This window comes from Stegostoma tigrinum, chromosome 37 (genome assembly GCF_030684315.1).
Source record: "Stegostoma tigrinum isolate sSteTig4 chromosome 37, sSteTig4.hap1, whole genome shotgun sequence".
Classification (NCBI taxonomy): Eukaryota; Metazoa; Chordata; class Chondrichthyes; order Orectolobiformes; family Stegostomatidae; genus Stegostoma; species Stegostoma tigrinum.
The window spans coordinates 13,228,365-13,251,780 of NC_081390.1; the positions used below are offsets into that span (position 1 = coordinate 13,228,365).

Sequence of the window (23,416 nt, forward strand, 5' to 3'; positions counted from 1 at the left end):
CCCACCCGTAGGAAATAGCAAGCAGAGATGGCAACATGATGGTCTACAGTTGGAGGGCGCTACACTGGTAGTTCTCAACATGGAGTCCAACTCTATGAAGTCTCACGACATCAAGTCATACATGAGCAATGAAACCTCATGCTGATTATTAAATACAGCCTCTCGTTAGCTTATAAATCAGTATTCCATGTTATGCATCGCTTTGAAGAGGAGGAGTGGCGTGTGCAGACAGTTCTCTGCACAGAGGATTTCAATACTCATCACTAAGAGATGCTCAGCACTACCAAAACTGACAGATCTAGTCAAGCTCTAAAGTACATAGACTGGGTCCCTCACAATCTGCAGCAGATTCAATTAGGGAAAAGCATAACTGATCTTCTCCCCGCCAATCTGCCTGCCACAGATGTATCAACACCTAATCCTTGGGGATTGGAAGTCCCATCTTCATGTTGAGGATAACTTCGACTGCGCTGTGTAGTACTATCTCTATGCTAAATAGAATAGAGCTTGAACAACTCAAGACTGGCCATTCATGAAGGTCAGTGCGCATCAGCGGAACTTGACAAACAATGTGCAACCTCATGGTCCAATATATCCCCTTCACTACTATTACCATCAAACCAGGGGATTAATCCTGAATCAATCACGGGGGCGAGGAGGCCATGCCACAAGCAGAACAAGGCATAATATGAAGTGTCAACTGATTGAAGCTACAACACAGCACTGCTTGCATGCCAAACAGCAAAAGCAGCACGTGATGGACAGAGCTAAGCTGTTCTACAAATAGTAGTAGGAATGCAGATCTACTTTTTTAAAAAATTCATGGATTGTAGATCAGCATTTATTGCCTATTCCTGGTTGTTCTTTAGAAAGTGGTGGTGAGCTACCAACATCCAATTGTGAATGGTGATGGAAAATTAAACAACTTACTGGAGAAAAATAGAGGATCGACAAACATCCCCATCGTCAACAATCGTGAAGCCCAGCACCATCGCAAAATAATGGCTGAAATGGCTACAACAATCTTCAAGTACAATTATAGAGTGGATGATCCACACTGGCCTTCTCCAGAGTTCCGAGGCATTGCAGATGCTAGTTGTCAGTCAATTTGATTCACGATTATCAAGAAATGGCTGAAGACATTAGAGACACAAAGATTACGGGCCTCGTTGGTTTTGACAACAGTACTGAAGTCGTGAGAACTGGAACTCGCCAAGGTGTTCCACTATAGTAACTACATTGGCATCTACCAACAATGTAGAAAATGTCCAGCTATGGTTCATATACAAAAGCATGACAAATACCATCTGCCATTTAATTGATCCATCACTCTATTCTCCATTACCAGTAAAGAGATAAGTGTCATTAATAGTGGAAAGAACGTGCTCATTGACACTTAGTTTAGGTTCAGTCAGGACAACTCAGTTCCTGACTTCATTGCAGCCTTGATTCAAACATGGACAGAAGTGCTGATTTCCACAGAGAAGGTGTGAGTGACTTTCCTTCACATCGCGTTGGTGGGAGGAGGTGTATTCCAGGTAGCTGTGGGAGTCGGTGGGCTTGAAATGGGCATCAGTTTCTAGCTGGTTGCCTTAGAAGGAGACAGAGAGGTCCAGGAAGGTGAGGGATGTGTTGGAGATGGCCCTGGGTGAACTTGAGGTTGGGGTGGAAGGTGTTGGTCAAGTGGATGAACTGTTCGAGCTCCTCTTGGGAGCAAGAGGCGGCATCGATACAGTCATCAATGTAACAGAGGAAGAGGTGGGGTTTGGGGCCAGTGTAGGTGCGGAAGATGGACTGTTCCACGTAACCTACAAAGAGGCAGGCCACCCCCTTTGTCTGTAGGAAGTCGGAGGAATCGAAAGAGAAGTTGTTCAGGGCGAGGACGAGTTCGGCTAGGCGGATGAGGGTGTTGGTGGAAGGGGACTGGTCAGGCCTGAGGGACAGGAAGAAGCGGAGGGCCACGAGGCCATCTGCATGAGGAATACAGGTGTGTAGGGACTGGACATCCATGGTGAAAATGAGATGTTGCGGACCAGGGAATTGGAAGTCCTGGAGGAGGTGGAGGGCATGGGTGGTGTCACAGATGTCAGTGGGGAATTCCTGGTCCAAGGGGGAGAAAATGGAGTCCAGATATGTGGAGATGAGTTCGGTGGGGCAGGAGCAGGCGGAGACAGTGGGTCGTCCAGGTTTGTGGATTTTGGGAAGGATAAGAGCGGGTAGTGCGGGGTTGGGAAACACGGAGGTTGGAGGCTGTGGGTGGGAGGTCACCTGAGGTGACGAGGTTGTGACTGGTTTGGGAGATGATGGTTTGGTGCTCAGGGGTGGGGTCATGATCCAGGGGACAGTAGGAGGTAGTGTCGGAGAGTTAGCATCTGGCCTCAGTAAGGCAAGAGGTCAGTGCACTATACTACAACTGCGCTTCCCTTGTCTGCGGGTTTAATGATGAGGTTGGGATTGGAGTGGAGGGCTGCACATTCTGTGAGGGAAGAGGTTGGAGTGGGTGAGAGGGGTGGAGAGGTTGAGGTGATAGAAATCTCGAGATGACAATTAGTTGGCCATGATCATTTGCAACAAAAAAATTTTGAATAAATAAGTTCAGCCCCTTCCTGGCAGGTATAAATCATTTCAATTATACTTATACAAATTGGCATAAGAAATTGTAAATAAGGAAGCAAAATACAGAATAAAAAAGTCAAGTCAAAACTGAATATAACACTGCTGCCCCTTCAAATCATCTTAAAAAGGGTGTTCTGGTTGGAGCCTCTGGCCTCGAGTATATTAACTTACTGCGCCAAATAATTAAAAAAGGTACACTTTTACAATTGCAGCATAATAGAAATGATAACCTTCCAAGTTCACTGGTAATATTTTAAAAACGAATTCATTTCATATCATTTACAAATTCAAAATAACATTCCTGACGTAAGAAGATTTATACAGATATTAAAAACAATTCTTATTATTTAACAAAATGTCATTTAGCAAATCACAAATAAGCATTGTACAATTTTCGGCCACTGGTCATTGCCAACCATTCAGCATGTATGGCCAATAGCAAATTCAAGACAGAATTAAATAGAATTTAAGGCAAGGATGATATAATAAGTTATTGAATGGTTATGAATTCTGGGCCAAACTACTCACTCATCATTGTTCCAAAATGACTTATTCATTCCTACTGAATTTTGTTTAAGAAAGAAAGCTAATTGGTATCTAAGTGAATTACACAATTTTAGCATTCCATTTGCAATTTATTTTAGCCAGAAAATAAACAAAAATTACAGCACTACAGCATGGGATGAAAAGCCTATGCTTTGGGTTTGGCAAAGAAAATTAAATTGGACAACTCATTTGTAGAAAGCAAATGATAAATTGCCAATCACGTTTAACTTATTTTATATAGAGAAACAAGATTAACATTTGAGTCCAAAAGATAAGCTTCCTTGGAACCCTAACAGATTCAAAATGTTAACCTCATTCCTCCCTTCCTAGGTGCTGCCAGACCTGCTGGGCTCCTCCAGGACTTTGTTTTTAAGTCTGTTACAAGCTATTGGCTTTGATTTATCTTTTAAATACTGTGCATTCCATGCACTACAACATACTTAAAAAGCACAACAAAGATACATGATGAAATAACAAACCATGCATCCAAAATCAACAACTGCTGTAACCATCTATAGGATAGTGGATCATGCTGCCTATCGACTAATCACACCATAGTTGGCACACCCAAAATTCACCACTTAACAACAGCCATTGCTTTTTTCCCCCCAGAAAGCAACTCTATCTCTATTCTAGTTCAGGCAGTCCTGCATTAGTGTGTTAAATCAGGAAACTACCAAAGACAATTCAAAAAGTGGACAATATTTTAACTGTGATAATGGGAACTGCAGATGCTGGAGAATCCAAGATAATAAAGTGTGAAGCTGGATGAACACAGCAGGCCCAGCAGCATCTCAGGAGCACAAAAGCTGACGTTTCGGGCCTAGACCCTTCAAATATTTTAACTGAATGCATAAGACAAGTACATCCTCAGTTCAGTCAGCAATGGCAATTTGCAATCAATTAATATCACTCAAACTGATTAAAATCAAGGAAAAGAATGATACTCCCTTGACTTGTTCTGCCCAAAAGTGAGTGACTTAAATGTGTATACAATTTACTGTCACAATGATGGACTACATAGCTCTCAGTTTTTAAAACTGAGAGCTGAAATTTAACCTATATACATTTAAACACAATCTCAAAAAGCGAGGATGCTGAAATAGAAAACACTGAAACAAGTAAATAATCTTGGATTAGTGCTTCCATTTTCACCTTGGAATCAGAAGTCCGAGATCAAGGTCCACTCCCAAAACTTTGAGCGTATGAATTTCAATTATCCTACACTGCAGCACAAAGTGCTGTACTGTTGAAAATTAAGTCTTTAACCAGAGTTCTAGCTTTGCTTTTGTCTGATCACAAATATTTCATGGCACTATTAATAAAACAGTAGATCTCTAGTTTCCAGCCCAACATTTACACTTCAACTACATCACTACCCATTTATCTCACTGCTGTTTGTAGCATCTAGAAGTGTGTAAATTGGCTGACACATTTTCCTACATTACAGTAATGACTACACTTCAAAAGACTTAAATTGGTAGTGAAGTGATTTGGGACATCCAGAAATCATAAAAGACTCTTTATAAGTTTGTTCTTTGACGGCACTCAGGAAATTCATCAAAATCATAGCTTTAACTCAAATACCTAACCAAGTGCTCTCAAATTCAACACTGCAAATCGAAAGGCAGGATTACTCGTTTAAATTGAAATTGAGTGCATTACTTTTCACAATATCTACTTAACTACCATATGTGGAGATTATTGCTACAGTTTGCAAATCTTGCATGTAAAAAGCTGGTTACATGTTCTGGTACAACTCTTGATGCATCGTACATGTTGAAACATATCCACTAAGTGACAAATGCAAAAGGGAATTTCTACTTTCAGTGTATCATCATCATGTCACTTCAGTATACAAACCGCAACCTTTGGTATTGTCACTATATCCATTTCATTATGCTACCTTAATGTTTTAGAAAAGATCGTGCCTTTGCATTTTGCCAAAGATCAGCAGCAGAGTTATCAAAAGATCTGAAAGCATTACTTTCTAGCCTTGGACATTGAAAATCTGAGAAGCTCAGTTCAGAAGTAAAACGGGCTGCTCCAACTTGAGCCAAATCAAACTTTCTTGCATGAACTTGCTTTATATCACAGCTGCTTTTCCTCATTGCTCTGTCTAGATTCTGGAAAATGCCATTAAAATGACATGCATTTGTGCAGTATGGCTGGTCACTCAATTAAAATCAGTTAGATGTACTCAATTCAGCAAAGTAATTTGAAGGTAATGGAAAAGCTTGTGACTTGAATTTCCAGTCAGACTGCAATGCACTGCTAAATGAAGAACAATGTGAAATCGTACCAGACGCTATAGGTACGAAAAGTAGATAAACAGGCAGTACAACTTAAGAAAGCTATTTAAAAACAAGGAAGAGGCAGAAATCTGTTACAGTTCAGTAAAATTTGATTATGCTTATACAGTTGACTCTGAATGTGCAACTTTATTTCTGCCAAAAAACATTTTTTGGTACTTGTCTATTGTGGTTTCATTCTTCCTAAGTTATGAAGCAAGTTGGTAACAACTTTGAGAAAGAAACAGGTGGAAGAATTTGAGCTGAAAAAGGGTAATACCCGAAATGCTGACTTCTCCTCCTCCAGATGCTGTCTGGCTTGCTATATTTTTTGAGCTACCTGTTTGTCTAGCTCAGTTGGCTAGATAGCTAAAGTTGGGCTCAGAACAACATCAACAGTACTACTGGTTCAATTTCCAGTCTGTCCGAGGTGGCCCTTACCCAGAGAGAGAAAGGCAATGGGAAACCACAATGGACAGGATTAACCAAGAATGAAAATTGGCTTAGGTTGATTTGGCAGCAGATAATGAGCTAAGGGCCTACGTTTGAGCAGAGCATACATAAGATTAATGACGTGACACGACACAACACAAGACTTCAGAATTAAATGAATGTTGAATTACAGAACATTAAAGAGGCATGTGGTTGACAAATCTATTACTGTTGAGCCTTGAGATCCACATAACAAATTAATTTTAAGTCGGGGGAAAAATAGCAATGAGTTCAGACTAGAAAACTGACATTTTAAGGTATAACCCACATTTGACAGTTCTATGCCAACTATGTTATTAGCTTCCTAATTTTGAAAGCCTAAGATTTAATCTTCAGAGTTCTGAATTTGTTTGCAAGACAAGAGGTATTTTTGGATGAACAAACCGTAACTATTGGACAGCTACAAGGCCGTGGTGAGAGCTCAATTATTTAATCTATAGCAATAGCTTGGATGAAGGGTGCGAATGCAAAGTTATTAAATTTGCTGATGACACACAGATAGTTTAGGGGTGCCACGGTGGCTCAGTGGTTAGCACTGCAGCCTCAGAGTGCCAGGGACCAGGATTCAATTCCAGCCTCGGGTGACTGTCTGTGTGGAGTTTGCACACTCTCCCCACGTGCGCGTGGGTTTCCTCTGGGTGCTCCAGTTTCCTCCCACAGTCCAAAGATGCGCAGGCTAGGTGGATTGGCCATGCTAAATTGCCCGTAGTGTTCAGGGGTGTGTGGGTTATAGGGGGATGGGTCTGGGTGAGATGCTCCAAGGGGCAGTGTGGACTCGTTGGGCCAAAGGGCCTGTTTACACACTGTAGGGAATCTAATCTAAAAGTAAATTGTGAATAGAATGGATAAAATGTGCAAACAGTTACAGATAAGTTAACGGAGTTGGAAAAATGGCAAAGAAACACAAAAGTAGGAAAATGTGAACTTGTCGATGACAGGAAGAATAGAAAGGTCTATCATTTAAATGGAGAGACATTGCAGAATTGTGTGATACAGAAGGACTCTTTCTCCTGATGTTTATATCAAAGAAAGTTTGCAAGTAGCTAGACAGTGTAGACATTTTGCTGCAGTTTTATACTACAATGATGAGATTACACACACAGTACTATGTGCAATATTGGTTTCCATACTTCATAACAACATTAGAACCAAACACGATAGGATTTCTATGATCATAAGGCAATCCTATCTGATTTACTAATGACCCATAAGGGAGGAAATCTCTGTCCTTACCTAGTCTGGCCTACATCAGATTCCCGAAATGCAGTTGACACTTAACTGCCTTTTGAAGAAGTGGAATCTCAAATCACTCAGTTCAAGCATAACCTGGGATGGGCAACAAATGCCAGTCTTGTTAGTGACATCTACATCCTATGCAAGGTTGATTTTGGTAGTTCTGGGAAGGAGATATCTTACATGAAAATGTTGGGCTTGTATCCTTTGGAATTCAGAAGAAAGTGAGAAGACATTTCATTGAAACATTTAAAATTTTGAAGGGAATTGGCAAGATGCCAACAGGGCATTTCTCCTTATGGGAGAGGCAAAAATTAGAGTACAAAGTTTAAAAATAATGGGTCTTAAATTTTAGATGGAGATTTGGGAAAATTTTGTCTCTTAAAGAATCATTAGTCTGTAGAATTCTTTCCCCAGACAGCAGAGTAATTTAATATTTTTAACCATGAGTTTGAGATTCTTTATTGACAAAGGAGTCAAAAGGTATAGGAGATAGGCGGGGAAGTACAGTTTGGTTTACAATAGGTCAATAATGATCTTAATGGGAAAACAAATTCAAGGGCTTAACCTGCTCTCCATCTGCTTATTGTTACATCTGTAAACCATGCACCTTATGAGTCAGTCGGATGTAGCAAGAACTACAGATGCTGGAGTGAGAGTCAACACAATGTGGATCTCAAGGAACACAGCAGGTCAGGAATCACCAGAGGAGGAGAGTCAACATTTCGGGTCGGTATCCTTCATAAAGGCTCACGATGAATGCTCCCAATCCTGAAATGTTGACTCTCCTGAGCTTCTGATGCTGCCTAACCTGCTGTGTTCCTCCAGCAACACACTATATTGATCTTACAAGTCAGTTTTGTTGAACTTTCTCAGAATTATGTTTCATACCAGTTTATCCATCCTTACAGAAGAAAAGCAGAACTGTACACAGTACTCCAGACACACTCTCACCAATGACTAAACTTCACAAGGCATTTTGATCTCGCTCTCCGCAACCCCCTCCACCCACCCTAGCAGCCACATATGCACAACACACTATATAGAGGAACAATTAGAAATCCAGAATCTTTTTATTCTAAAGATAAATTTTCATTCTCTATTTATTTAGAATCGAAATGCTGAATTTGGCAGTTTCACAGAATCCCTATAGTGTGGAAGCAGGCTATTCAAGTTCACACCAACCCTCCAAACTGCATCCCACCCAGCCCCACCACCCACTCTTATTCCTGCAACCCTGCATGTCCCTTGGCTAATCCACCTAGCCTGCACATCCCTGGACACAATGGGCAATTTAGCATGTTAAATCCACCTTACCTGCACATGTTTGAACTGTAGGAAGAAACCAGTGCACCCAGAGGACACCCACACAGACACAGGGATAACATGCAAACAGTCTCCCAACGGTGGAATTGAACGCAGGCTCCTAGGGCTGTGAAGCAGCAGTGCTAACCACTAAGTTGCCGTGCCACCTACTTCTTTCAACCTGTTGCCCTAGACAACCATGTGGTCTGCCTACTTGGTCAGATTTGCCCTGCATGTATTCCATTTATCTTACAATAAAGGCCACCATTTCACTTGCCTTCTTAATTAGTTATAGATCTTTCCGCGATCACAGAAGAGGATCAAATTCTTCTATGCTGTCTCTCACAATTTAAATTAATAGTTTCCTGCTTTCCTATACTTCCAGTCTACTCCATCTTCCATTTCTTTCACCAAATATTTAACCTATTTATATTGTTTTGAAATATCTTTTTATTATCAGCAAATCTGGTTCCAATACAGACAGCCCCTTCGTTTACTGTATACATGGCCAGAAAGCTCGTATTGGAGGACAGACATCAGATTTCTAAGGCATTGGAACCAGTTCTGCAGAAGGTGGCACCAATACAAGTCAGATGGTCTCAAATCAAACAGGACTGGGATGAATATTCTTGCAAGATTTGCCCATACTGTTGGGGAGAGTTTAAGTCAAATTGGCAGAGGTACAGAAGTGCAAGACAAGTTCAGACAAATTAGAATCCCTACAGTGAGGAAACAGGCCCTTTGGCCCAACAAGTCCACACCAAGCCTCAGAGCACCCACCCAAACCTATCCCCCCCTATAACCCATCTAACGTACAAATCCCTGAACACTACGGGAAATTTGGCATGGCGAATCCACCTAGCCTGCACATCTTTGGACTGTGGGAGGCAACCCACACAGACAGTCGCCCGAGGACGGAATTAAACCCGGGTCCCAGGCACTGTGAGGCTGCAGTGCTAACCACTGTGCCATTGTGCTGCCCCAAATTCATAGCAGGGAATGGGAGACAGAAAAATTAGTGGCTCTGAAAGACAAAAGCAAAAGTTAAAAAGTATATGGCACAGAAAATTGGTAGTGTTAAGAGTGTACACACAAATGAAGAAGTAAAGCCTATTAGTTGAGGGCACAGATTGATACAAAAAAAAAGTGTGATATAACTACTATAATGAAACTTGTTTGTAAAGGTTCAGAAACAGCAGCTCAACAATCTTGAATATAGAATTTTCAGGCAGGATGAGAGGGGGTTTGAAAAAGTGAGGGTGCAGCATTATTCAATTCTATTTACTATTTAATTGATAATATACTAAATGAATCATTAAATGGGAACATATGGTTTGGGCTCAAAAAAACAGGGCAGCCACATTACTAGAAGTGTGCTACAGACCACCCCTAAATAAACAGGAGGGAGATTGAGGAGCAAATATATTGACAAAATTTCTGAGCACAAAACAAGGACAATAAAAAGTGAAGTCTTCAATTACCCTGACATCAGAGATATGAACGACGTGCAAGGGACAGAGGCCACAAAGCCCTAGAACAGCATTCAAGAGAACTTATTTAACAAGCACATTACAAGCTTAATGAGAGTGGGCGCAATTCCAGATCTGTCATATGAAATGAAGCAACACAAATGGATGATGTAGCAGTCGGTGACCATTTTTCAGATAGAGACCAAAACAAGTAGCTGGAATTAGCATTGTTATAGAAAAGAACAAAAATAGAACAGAGGAAGTTCTAAATGTTTGGGGCGGGGGGGGGGAAGAGAGACAGAGAGTCAAAATCTTTGGAGCAGAGAGGTCTTGCAAATGTACAGTGGATGCGGCTTCTTGAAGGAATAGTCAGTGGGAAATCAACAGGAGATATCCGAAACTGACATTATCTGGCACCATGCAGACATGTTCCCACAAAAGACAAAAAGCTAGCACTACCAAATTTAAGGTTCTCTGCTTATCCAGTACAGGGTAAGGTAAAAGCAGAAAAAGAAATCTCACAACAGTTGAAAAATACTTAATATTGTAAAATGCCTCAAGCCGTATTGCAAATCTAAAGTTTTGGAGTAGATTTGTAGCTTGAGTTGTGGATATTGTGGTTGGTTGGCTCGCCAAGCTTGTTCGTTGATTTTCCGCAGATGTTTCATTATCCTGCTGGGTAACATCATCAGTGCAACCTCCAAGGAAGTGCTGTTGTGTTTTCCCTCATGTTATTTGAACTGTGGAGTCCGTTGAACTGGATTACCTCATTCCAATTTTCCTTTGCAGTGGAATGTATATGGGGTTGAGCTCTACATGTTTGTTGATGGCTTTCTTCGTGGCGTACCAGGCTTCTAGGAATTCCCGTGCTTGACTCTGCTTTGCTTGTCCCAGGATCTTGGTGTTGTCCCAGTCGAATTGGTGGTTCTCTTTATCACATGGATAGAGATGAGTGAGTATTGGTTGTGTCTTTTTGTAACCAATTGATGGTCATATACCCTTGTTGTTAAGTTCCTTCCTGTTTGTCCAATGTAGTGTTTGTCAAGTCTCTGCAGGGAATCTTGCATATGACATCGGTCCTGTTCATAGTGGGTTGTGGGTCTTTGGTTCAGGTGAGCAGCTGTCGTAGTGTTGATGTGGGTTTGTGTGCTACTCTGATGCTCAGTGGACGTAAGAGCCTTGTGGCCACATCAGATGTGTTCCTGATGTAAGGTTGTGTGAGGAGTGTGTGTCAGGGCATGTAGTATCTTCCTGGTGTCTTGCATCAGTATTGAAAGTACAGGGTGGAGTTTAAAGAAAGGAATTTAGGAAAGCAAAGAGAAATGTGAATTTTTTTTTTAAAAACCCAGAAGAAGTTTTATGTCAGTATATTAAGAGCAAGAAGATAACATACAAAGGAGTAGGGGCCTATCAGATATGTAAAAGTAACTTGCATAGATTATGGAAAATGTAGGCAAGGTTCATAATCTCAGTCTTCATAAGGCAGAAGAATAATGCAGACACTTTCATTAAAGCAGACTTTGATATATTAGATACAATAAGCATAATGCAAGAGCAAGTACTGGAGGGACTGACATCCCTAAAAGTGAATAAATCACTACAGCTAGGTAAATTGTTTAGATTAGATTCCCTACAGTGTGGAAACAGGCCCTTCGGCCCAACAAGTCCACACCGCCCCTTGAAGCATCCCACCCAGACCCATTCCCCTATAACCCACACACCCCTGAACACTACGGGCAATTTAGTATCGCCGATCCACCTAGCCTGCACATCTTTGGATTGTGGGAGGAAACTAGAGCACCCGGAGGAAACCCATGCAGACATGGGGAGAATGTGCAAACTCCACACAGACAGTCGCCCGAGGCTGGAATCGAACCCGGGTCCCTGGCACTGTGAGGCTGCAGTGCTAACCATCGAGCCACCGTGTTGCCTAGGGTGGATCCTAGGCTGTTAAAGGAAACCAGGGAGGAAATAACAGATGCTCGTAGGTTCATTTTTCAATGCTCACTAGATAAAGACATGGTACCAGAGGATTGGAGGTCTGCAAATAATATACTTAAAACGGGTTTAAAAAGAGTGCAAGAGGTAGGCCAAAGATAGGAGAAACTGTCACTTTGAAATGCACAGATTTATCAGCAATAGTCATTTTTGCTAAGGAAAGGTCACATCTTGTGAAATTAATTGGATGATTTAAGGAAATAACAAGGAAGACTGAGGAGGATAATGTAGTTGATGTTATCTACATAGATATTAGTAAGAGAATCGGAGGTATTGGCACAGTGGTAGTGCCACTGGGCTAGAAAACCAGAAGACCAGATTTCTGTTCTGCGGCCAAGGGTTCAATCTCACCATTGCTGAAGGTAACATTTGAATTCAATAATTTTTAAAATTTGGAATTTATAAAAAAAAACTAGCCTAATGGTTACCATGTAATCAGTGTTGACTGTTATGAAAAAACATCTTATTCATTACTGTCTTTTGGGGAAGGAAATCGGCCATTCTTGCCCACTCTGGCTGGGATGAGACTCCAGATCCACAGTAATGTGCTTTACTCTTAACTGCCCTCTGCAAAATCAGGGATGAGCAATAAATCCCTTCTCACCCACAAACCAAAAAACAATTGACAAGGTCCACATCACAGACAGGCCAGCAACTAAAAGTCCATGAGATATTGGAAAATGTGGCACACTGGAGTGAAATTTGGCTCAGCGATAGAAAGGGTAATGGTAAATGGATGCTTTTGCAAATGGAAACTGGTTTCCAATGGCCTTCCATAGGACTCTGTATTTGTTGCATACGCTAATAACCTGAACTTAAATACTGAAGGTATAAACTGGAAAATTTGCAAATGACAAAAATATTAGCCACGTAGTCTAGAGTGAAAAGGACAGCTGTTGTTTCAAACATCAAACTTCGACAGAAAAGTGGTAAATGTGGAGTCCAATTCAGAGAAATGTGAGGCAAGGCATTTGGTGAGGAGAAACAAAGTGAGGGAATACATAATAAATGATAGGGCATTTAGATATGTTGAGCAAGTGAGAGGCCTTTAGAATACATATCCAAAAGGAACTTGAAGGTAGCAGGACTGGTTGGTAGAGACAGCATATGGAATGCCTTCCTTTATTGGACAAGGTATAAACACGGATGTAATGCTGGAAGTCCACAAAAATATTAGTTTGGCAACAGCTGGAGATTCATGTACAGTTCTGGTTACCCCATTACAGGGAAGATCGGAGAGCTAGGGCTGATTTCCTTAGATCAAAATTTAGGTATATAAAATTCAGAAGGGCCAAGATTTAATTAGAAAGACCAGTTTCTCCTAGTGGAGAGGTCAATTACCAGAGGACACAGATCTTAAGGCAGAAAGATTAAATGGGATACAATGGAAAAATATTTCCCCCAATGGATAATGCATGTCTAGAATTTGCAGCCGAGCTTGGCGGTGCATGCAGAAACCCTCAACTCGTTTAAAAAAGGTATCTAGCCTACGTCAAAGTCCTGTAAGGCCATGGATCAGGTGAATAAAACAGTCAGCTAGTTTCTTTACTTCTCCAGCAGCATATACACAATAGCCATTTCTGTGCCAGAACTGTTATGGTTCCATCCAAGTCATTAACATAGATTATAGGGTAGAATATTTTAGGTGCCAACACTAATCCGTGCAGCACTTCATTAGTTACAGCTTGCCATGTATAAATGATCCATTTATACCTACTCTGTTTTCCTGTTAATTAGCCAATCCATTCTCTAAATGATGCTATTATATCCCCTCAAATACCATGTAGCAATTTATCAACATTTTCTGGAAATCCAAATAAAATACATGCATCTTAAAATCAGTAGTTCAGAATTATGACTAAATTTCGGATTTGTTTTGAAACCTGCATAAAAGTACATACGCTGGTTACCCTTTAACAGCCCTACCTGTCAAATATAAGTTCCCCTCCACAAAACCATGCTGACTCTGCCTGATTATATTATGATTTTCTAAATGTCAAGCTATTACCTTGTTAATAATGAATGCTAACGTTTTATCAGTGACACAAATGGTGAGTATTCATCACATTACCTGTAACAATCTCACTGCCTAAAAAATGCAAATTTCCAAACCAGTAAATACCTGATCCTGCTTTTATGTAAATTTCTCAGGTGACCAATGAAGTTGAATTCCCACCACTACTGTTTGCAATCTTACTGTGGGTTCTATAACAAATCAGAAATTTTCCATAATTCTGAACTATTCTCTTATTGGGTAAGAGAAAGCAATATATGACAAAAAACATCCAAAATATTCAGCATTACTTTTTTAAAAAGTTAACAGGTTTGAAATACTAAAATCATTTATAAAACAGCATTAGAACTCCAAACCATATATAACTGTCTCACAGTAATTTACAAAGTACATTTTCCCGATTTATTCTAAAAACAAAAGTTCTGCATTAGTTTGCAACAACAGTTATTAAAGACAAGATAATAAATGGCTGTTACACTAAATATTCCATCAGGGAACAATGTTAGGTAAAGAAATAAAGGCTCACCTCTAAAATATGGAGTATTAGAATGCAATAGTTTCAACAATTTTAATACAAATAGTAGTTTTATAATGACATGTTGAATTTATGTAGTGGTTTTAATATAGGAAAAATATCTCACTTTGTTCCACACCTCTCACTCTAAAATAATTGTTCTTTGCCGCCCTCCAACTACAAAAACATGGTCTCACCAAAATATCTTGACTGCTTTTCTCATAGCCTGCGTCAAATGCTTTTCTGTTTGGTGTACCAAACATGCGTGAAAAGAGCTAGATTAAGCCATTCAACCTATACAGCCTGCTCCACCACTTAATACGATCATGGCTGATCTGATCGTAGCTTCAACTCCAGTTGTTTCATACCTCCCCCTGACTTTGACATCACCTCAAATTTAACTCTTTCAAGCCCACTGCTTTCTCATCCTCCTTGAAACTGCCTCCAGGTCGTCCCACTACTGTTATTCATGGCTGCACTGTGACCTTGTCTTCATGTCATCCTTAACTCCTGTTGTAACAATTACAGGCAAAACCACATCTGATTTCTTTCATTTATCACTACCCACATCCCTCATCCATACACAACCAGCCCTCTTCTGTACCCAGCAATGCAAAAGAAACCATTCCTCCTCATTTCAATAACAACAGTGCTTTCAAAATCTGGTCTTTGGCCTTCTGTTCACCACAACATCTCTGCTGTTATTCATTTGTTCAACCAAAACCTCACCTACACTTTTGATATCATAGTCCCCAGTAAAACAAATGCTTTCTCAGTGTGACCCTTTCCCTTGGACAGATCTCATTTCAGCACCCAAGTAAATCCATGCAACGTGCATTTGGAAAGAAACAGTAGATAACTAGAATTAGTCACCTACCAACAGGTATGGTTAGACAAAGTAAGCTCTATTGGTATTGTTCTTGTCTACTAAAACCATTCTGGCTCCAGTACCAACCTTGAAAACAATCACCAGTAATTTTCCCCCCACCCCTCTCCTGAAAACCACCTTCTGTAACCTTTTTCCCATCCAATGGCAGGTGCAAGGGCCTCATGAATATTTGTCACCAGAGTCAAGACTATCAATCAGCCGGTTTTCTGATGTCACAGAGCTGTATAGTACAGACACAGAATCTTCGGTCAAACTCAACCATGCCAACCAGATATCCCAATCTAGTCCCATTTGCTAGCATTTGGCCCATATTCATGTACCCATCCAAATGCCTTTTAAAATGTTGTAATTGTACCATTCCACCACTTCCTCCGGCAGTTCATTCCATAGACACACCACCCTCTTAGTGAAAAGGTTGCTCCTCAGGTCCCTTTCAGATCTTTCCCTTCTCACCTTAAACCTATGCCCTCTAGTTTTGGACGCCCCTACGCTGGGAAATAGACCATGGATAGTCACCCTATCATGATTTTATGAGCCTCTATAAGGTCAGCACTCAGTCTCCAAAGCTCCAAGGAAAATGGCCCCAGCCTATTCAGCCTCTCTCCCTGTAGATCAAACCCTCCAGCCCCAGCAAAACCTTGTACATCTTTTCTGCACCCTTTCAAGTTTAACATCTTTCCTACAATAGGGAGACCAAAATAGAATGCAGAATTTCAAAATGTCTTGTACAGTCACAAGATGATATCCTAACTCCTCTACTCAATGCACTGACCAAGAAAGGACAGTGTACCAAATGCATTCTTCACTACTTTGTCTACCTGCGACTCCATCTTCAAGGAAATATGAATTTGCAGCCCAAGGTCTTTATTCAGCAACTCTCCACGGGATCCTACCATTAAGTAGGTAAATCCTGCCCTGATTTGCCTTACCAAAATGCAACACTTCACATTTACCTAAATTAAACTCCACCTGCCACTCCTCAGCCCATCTGCTCAAGGTCATTTTGTGATCTTAGATGACCTTCTTTATTGTCCATTACACCACCAATTTTGCTGTCATCTGCAAAATTATTAACCAGTTCTGCTATATTTACATGCAAATTATTTATACAAGTGACAAAAAAAGTGTATCCAGCTCCAATTCGTGCAACACACCACTGATCACAGGCCTCCAGTCTGAAAAACAACCCTCTACCTAACTTCTAGCTAATTTTACATCCAAATGGCTAGTTCTCCATGGATTCCACACGATCTAACCTTGCTAAACAGTCTACCACACGGAACTCTGTCGAACTCCTTGCTGAAGTCCATACAACGTCTCCTTCATCAATCTTCTTTGTTGCTTCTTCAAAAAAAAAACTCATATTATTGAAATGATTTCCCATGCACAAAGCAATGTTGACTAACCATAGTCACTGACAACAAAATGTGAGGCTGGATGAACACAGCAGGCCAAGCAGCATCTCAGGAGCACAAAAGCTGACGTTTCGGGCCTAGACCCTTCAGAGAGGGGGATGGGGAGAGGGAACTGGAATAAATAGGGAGAGAGGGGGAGGCGGACCGAAGATGGAGAGAAAAGAAGATAGGTGGAGAGGAGAGTATAGGTGGGGAGGTAGGGAGGGGATAGGTCAGTCCAGGGAAGACGGACAGGTCAAGGGGGTGGGATGAGGTTAGTAGGTAGATGGGGGTGCGGCTTGGGGTGGGAGGAAGGGATGGGTGAGAGGAAGAACAGGTTAGGGAGGCAGAGACAGGTTGGACTGGTTTTGGGATGCAGTGGGTGGGGGGGAAGAGCTGGGCTGGTTGTGTGGTGCAGTGGGGGGAGGGGACGAACTGGGCTGGTTTAGGGATGCAGTAGGGGAAGGGGAGATTTTGAAACTGGTGAAGTCCACATTGATACCATATGGCTGCAGGGTTCCCAGGCGGAATATGAGTTGCTGTTCCTGCAACCTTCGGGTGGCATCATTGTGGCAGTGCAGGAGGCCCATGACGGACATGTCATCAAGAGAATGGGAGGGGGAGTGGAAATGGTTTGCGACTGGGAGGTGCAGTTGTTTGTTGCGAACTGAGCGGAGGTGTTCTGCAAAGCGGTCCCCAAGCCTCCGCTTGGTTTCCCCAATGTAGAGGAAGCCGCATGGGTACAGTGGATGCAGTATACCACATTGGCAGATGTGCAGGTGAACCTCTGCTTAATGTGGAATGTCATCATGGGGCCTGGGATAGGGGTGAGGGAGGAGGTGTGGGGACAAGTGTAGCATTTCCTGCGGTTACAGGGGAAGGTGCCGGGTCTGGTGGGGTTGGAGGGCAGTGTGGAGCGAACAAGGGAGTCACGGAGAGAGTGGTCTCTCCGGAAAGCAGACAGGGGTGGGGATGGAAAAATGTCTTGGGTGGTGGGGTCGGATTGTAAATGGCGGAAGTGTCGGAGGATGATGCGTTGTATCCGGAGGTTGGTGGGGTGGTGTGTGAGAACGAGGGGGATCCTCTTTGGGCGGTTGTGGCGGAGGCGGGGTGTGAGTGATGTGTATCCCTCCAATGTGGTATACTGCATCCACTGTACCCATGCGGCTTCCTCTACATTGGGGAAACCAAGCAGAGGCTTGGGGACCGCTTTGCAGAACACCTCCGCTCAGTTCGCAACAAACAACTGCACCTCCCAGTCGCAAACCATTTCCACTCCCCCTCCCATTCTCTAGATGACATGTCCATCATGGGCCTCCTGCACTGCCACAATGATGCCACCCGAAGGTTGCAGGAACAGCAACTCATATTCCGCCTGGGAACCCTGCAGCCATATGGTATCAATGTGGACTTCACCAGTTTCAAAATCTCCCCTTCCCCTACTGCATCCCTAAACCAGCCCAGTTCGTCCCCTCCCCCCACTGCACCACACAACCAGCCCAGCTCTTCCCCCCCACCCACTGCATCCCAAAACCAGTCCAACCTGTCTCTGCCTCCCTAACCTGTTCTTCCTCTCACCCATCCCTTCCTCCCACCCCAAGCCGCACCCCCATCTACCTACTAACCTCATCCCACCCCCTTGACCTGTCTGTCTTCCCTGGACTGACCTATCCCCTCCCTACCTATCTTCTTTTCTCTCCATCTTCGGTCCGCCTCCCCCTCTCTCCCTATTTATTCCAGTTCCCTCTCCCCATCCCCCTCTCTGAAGGGTCTAGGCCCGAAACGTCAGCTTTTGTGCTCCTGAGATGCTGCTTGGCCTGCTGTGTTCATCCAGTCTCACATTTTGTTGTCTTGGAATTCTCCAGCATCTGCAGTTCCCATTATCCCTAACCATAGTCACTCCTTGCTTTTCCAAATACATGTAAATCTTATCCCTCAGACACCTCCAATAACTTTCTCACCACTCTGCAGCTCCCTGGTTTTCCTTACCCATTTTCTTAAATAACTGTACTACAACAGCTACCCTCCCATCTTCGGCACCTCACCTACGGCTATCAATAATACAAATATCTCAGCGAGGGGCCCAGCAATCACTTCCCTAGCTTCACACAAAGTTCTGGGATACACCTGATCACGTCCCGCTCTACTATTAGCTCATCTAGCTAAACATCCAAGTGGTTTCTCTGCCGTAGCCCAGAATTTAATTTTCCTCCAGTTTCTCGCCCATCTCCCTCTATTGCCTCTGAGCACATTGAGTCCACAGGATTTACTTTCTCTTCCCTCAATTCTATTTCCACGAAACTGTTAACACCAACTTCCTTCCTGGTCCCCATGTTATTGCCATTGTAAACAGTTCCCTCTCTCTTTTTAGATGTTGCTATTCTTTCTTTGATTTAATCACTATCATCAACCCTTCCCAGGCAAAGACCCTCAACTCCACTGTCCTTGCAAATTATCAGCCCTTCTTCAACCTCCCTTTCCTTTCTTTTCCTTTCCAAAGTCCTTGGAAGAGTTGCTGCCTCACTAATCTTTGTCCATCCTTCCCAATATTTTATATTTAAATTTGCCCAATTAGATTTCAGCCTATCACAGTACCAAAATGGTTCTCAATTTCATTGATGATATCCTTCCTCATTGTGACCAGGTGAACTTTCCCTCCACACCCTTCTCAGCCTGTCCACAGTCTTTGACACAGGTAATCACATTAACCAGCTCCAGCACCTTTCCATTGTTATTTCTGGAAACCCCAAGAATCCATCCCGAGCTTCTTGTTTATATGCTGTCCATCAATGATATCAAGTGAAAGCCCACCTTTAAATTTTATGTACGTGGACCACATCCAGCTCTACCTCACCACCACTCACTTTTAACTCCTCTACTGTTGATGAAATTATCACACTATTGATATGAAATTTCCTCCAATTAAATATTGAGGAGAAAGAAACCATTGTTTCAGTCCATAATCCAAATTTGTTCCGTAATTAGAGTCCATCCCTCACCTTGCCCTGTCTGAGATTAAGCAAGTCTGTTTGCAGTCTTAGTGTCATATTGGACTCCAAAAGGCTTGGACAGTTTTGGCTGGGGTCCTATTTTCTACACTCCACGAATCTTGGGTCATCCAAAACTTCACTGCTCATGACATAATCTGCACCAAAAATTTGTTCACCGTCTGTACTGGGCTTGCGCACACACACACACGCACACAATGTCCTGGTCAAGCGACATTTTGATTTTAAAATTCTCATCTCATTTTCATATACCTCATGGCCTCACAATCCCCCTCTCTTCACAACACAGCACTCCAGGACATCTAAGATAACAAAGTGTGAAGCTGGATGAACACAGCAGGCCAAGCAGCATCTCAGGAGCACAAAAGCTGACGTTCTGGGCCTAGACCCTTCATCCAGGACATCTACATTTGTTTTCTTTCTGGCCTCTCGTGCATCCCTTACTTTGCCCATCACAGGCAGACATGCTTTTGGCATCCTAGCCCTTAAGTTCCTCATACCTCTCTTTTTTTCTTAAAGGCACTCTTTTAAAAACCTATTTGACCAAGGTTTAAGTCATGTGTCCTGATATCTGCTTTTGAGACATTTTAAAAATAAATGGTCCTGTGAAGCTCCTCGGAGTGGTTTTATTTTTTTCCAAGATGCTTGATAGATACAAGTTGTTATTGTTGAAAACATACCACGGCACCTATCATAAGCTTAAAAGAAAAAAAACCTAGAGGGCTGAAGAAACAGCAATCAGAAATGGTATGAGACAGATGTTGCAGGAGGGAAGCTGGAACAGAGAGAGTTAATTGGTCAATTGTGGAAACACAGAGTTATTGAAATGTTGCAATATTGAATATAAGCTATGGGAAGACATAAATATAATTTGTTTAAATTTGAGATATACAAGGAATAGGAGCCAATGTGGGTCCAACAGGGTAAGGCTGCTGTTTCTGATAATGGAGTGGGCGAGGAATTCAGCAGCAAATTGACTAAGATTGAGCAGATGAAAAAATTGTTAGGAGGAGGAAGCCCAAGAAGCTTGTTATGGAGCACTGCATAGTTAGAAATAGAGAGTGAAATTCTTCACTTTTTCCACAGTTGTTTTAATGTGACAATGCATCTAGAAGCTGACAAATGAATAATGGACTTTTTAAGCTTGTTCTAAATCCTTCATTCCATACTAGAATACTCTCTAAAGAACATAACAGGAGCAGAACCAGACCATACTGCATGTTAAGTCTGCTCAGCCATACTAAATGATCGTGGGTGGTCTTGAGCTTCAATTCCACTTTCCCATCCACTATGAGATCACTGTGTTCCCTGAAATGTCAAAATTCAGTCTATCACAGCCTTAAATATATATTCAAAAGATGGAAGTATCCACAATCCTCCAGTATAGAGAATACCAAACAATTCACAACTCTGAGTAAAGAAACATCCCTTCATCTCATTCTTAAACGATACGGCCCTTATCCTAAACCATGTTGCCTGATCTAGATTTTGCAGCCAAAGGAAACAACATTTCAGCAACTACGTACCGCCTGTCAAGGTACTTCAGAACATAAATGTTTCAATGTGATCACATCTAATTCTTCTAAACTCCTAAGAACATTGATCCAATTTGTTCAGCATTTCATCATAGGGACCAATAATGAAACTTCGCTGTATTGCCTCCGATTAAAGAATATCCTTTCTTGTATACAGACATAAAATTACCCAGTATTCCTGGTATGATCTCACTAGAATCCTGTACAGCTGTAGCAAATCCCTTGTAATAAAAGCCAACATGTCCTTAGTGCTTGCTGTACCTGAATACTAACTTTCTTTCAGGTCTCACTGAAAGTTTACAGGTTTCGTGTCTTTTTTAAAAGAAGTTCTGCTTTGTTATTCTTATAATCCAAAATTAAATAACCTCACACTTCCCCACATAATACTCCACCTGTCAGCCTATCTAACTTAACCTATCTAAAGCTCTCTGCAGCATCAGCATCCTCCTCACAGCTTGAACCCCGTCTAGATTGTTAGCAAACTTAGGTAGATTTGTAGCTCAGGATGTGGATGATGCTGTAGACATGTTCGCCAAGCCAGTGGGTTTGGTTGCAAGTATTTCGTCATCCTTTGGTAACATCTGGTAAAGCATCGGCACTCTGTCTCGCTTGTTAGTTATGTGCCTCGGTAGTCAATCTTCCTTCCATTTTTGCTTCTTAGTGATTTGTAAAAAGGGTCTGATTCAACATGCTTGTTGATGGATTCCAAGTGGAAACCCAGCTTCCAGGAATTCCTTCTCTGTTTGGCTTGCGGGATAATGGATGTGTTGTCCCAGTCGAATTCATGTCCCTATTGTCCATGTGTTGTGAGAAAGTGAGAACTGGTCATGTCTCTTGGTGGCTAGACAGGTCTGTGAGAAACACTACGTAGGCCAAACCAGAAGAAAATTGACAACACGGACACACGAACAACAACTAGCCACCAAGAGACATGACCAATTCTCACGTGTCTCACTACACACGGACAACAAGGGACATGAAGTTGACTGGGACAACACAGCTATAAATCGCACAAGTCAAACAGAGGCACACCAAGGAATTCCTGTAGGCCTGGTATTCCAATCAGAAGTCCATCGACAAACACACTGAATCAGAGCCTGTGTACAAACCACTGAGAAACAAAACCAGAAGGAATATTGTTTCAGAGATTGTAGGAACTGCAGATGTTGGAGAATCTGAGATAACAACGTGTAGAGCTGGATGGACACAGCAGGCCAAGCAGCAGAGGAGCAGAAAAGCTGACGTTTCGGGCCGAGACCCTTCTTCAGAAAAGAAGTTTCTCTTCTTTTCTGAAGAAGGGTCTCGGCCCGAAACGTCAGCTTTTCTGCTCCTCTGATGCTGCTTGGCCTGCTCTGTTCATCCAGCTCTACACGTTGTTATCTCAAAAGTAATACTGACCAACCCAGCAACACTGACCCTTGACCAGAGGCACACTGACGATGTTAACCCAGCAAGGTGACAAAACGTTTGCAACCAAACCCACCAGCTCAGCAAGCATGTCGACAAGCTCAAAACTTAGATACATGGCTCACTGTCTCTTTATCTAAGTCATTAATAGAGTGTAATTAGCCAAGCATCCATGCAGCAGCCCAAATGGTCATAGGCTGACAATTTAAAATGTACTATTTATCCAAACTTTCTGTTTGCTGTCTGTTCACCAATCTTCTATACTCCTGTCCATTAAGCAGCAATAAATCATTTCCAAATTCTTATATAAAACAAAGATAAGAGTGAAAAGGTTCCATATATTCACTACTTCCAATCAAGTTTCCAACTGTATTGCCTTCTACATGGGACTCTGGTTGTTGCCCTTACAAATAGTTCATTATAAATAAATGTAAATACGTGCCCTGCCAATTCCTTGGCTTATGCTTCCAAAAGTCCAGACTGGCTAGCCATTAATCTTGTTACTGTCTGTAGCATGTTACTGGAAAATGCTGTTGTTGTTTTTGGTTATATTACAGTGCCTGTACTTGGAAAAATACTGTTTATGTGAAAGTATAACTATAAATATATGTATCTTAACCAGGAGTGTTTTCCCATCTTAGCTAACACCTATCCTTGAGCAAACAACAAAAATAGAATTTAGTTGGTAACTGATCATATTGTTGT

General features: G+C 41.9%; 1 protein-coding gene across 2 annotated transcripts in view; it reads right to left on the bottom strand.

Annotated features, from left to right (window-relative positions):
* kat6b (K(lysine) acetyltransferase 6B) overlaps positions 1 to 23,416 on the bottom strand; it is a 213,847-nt gene that overhangs the window by 187,801 nt on the left and 2,630 nt on the right. The gene's annotated exons all lie outside the window — the stretch shown is intronic.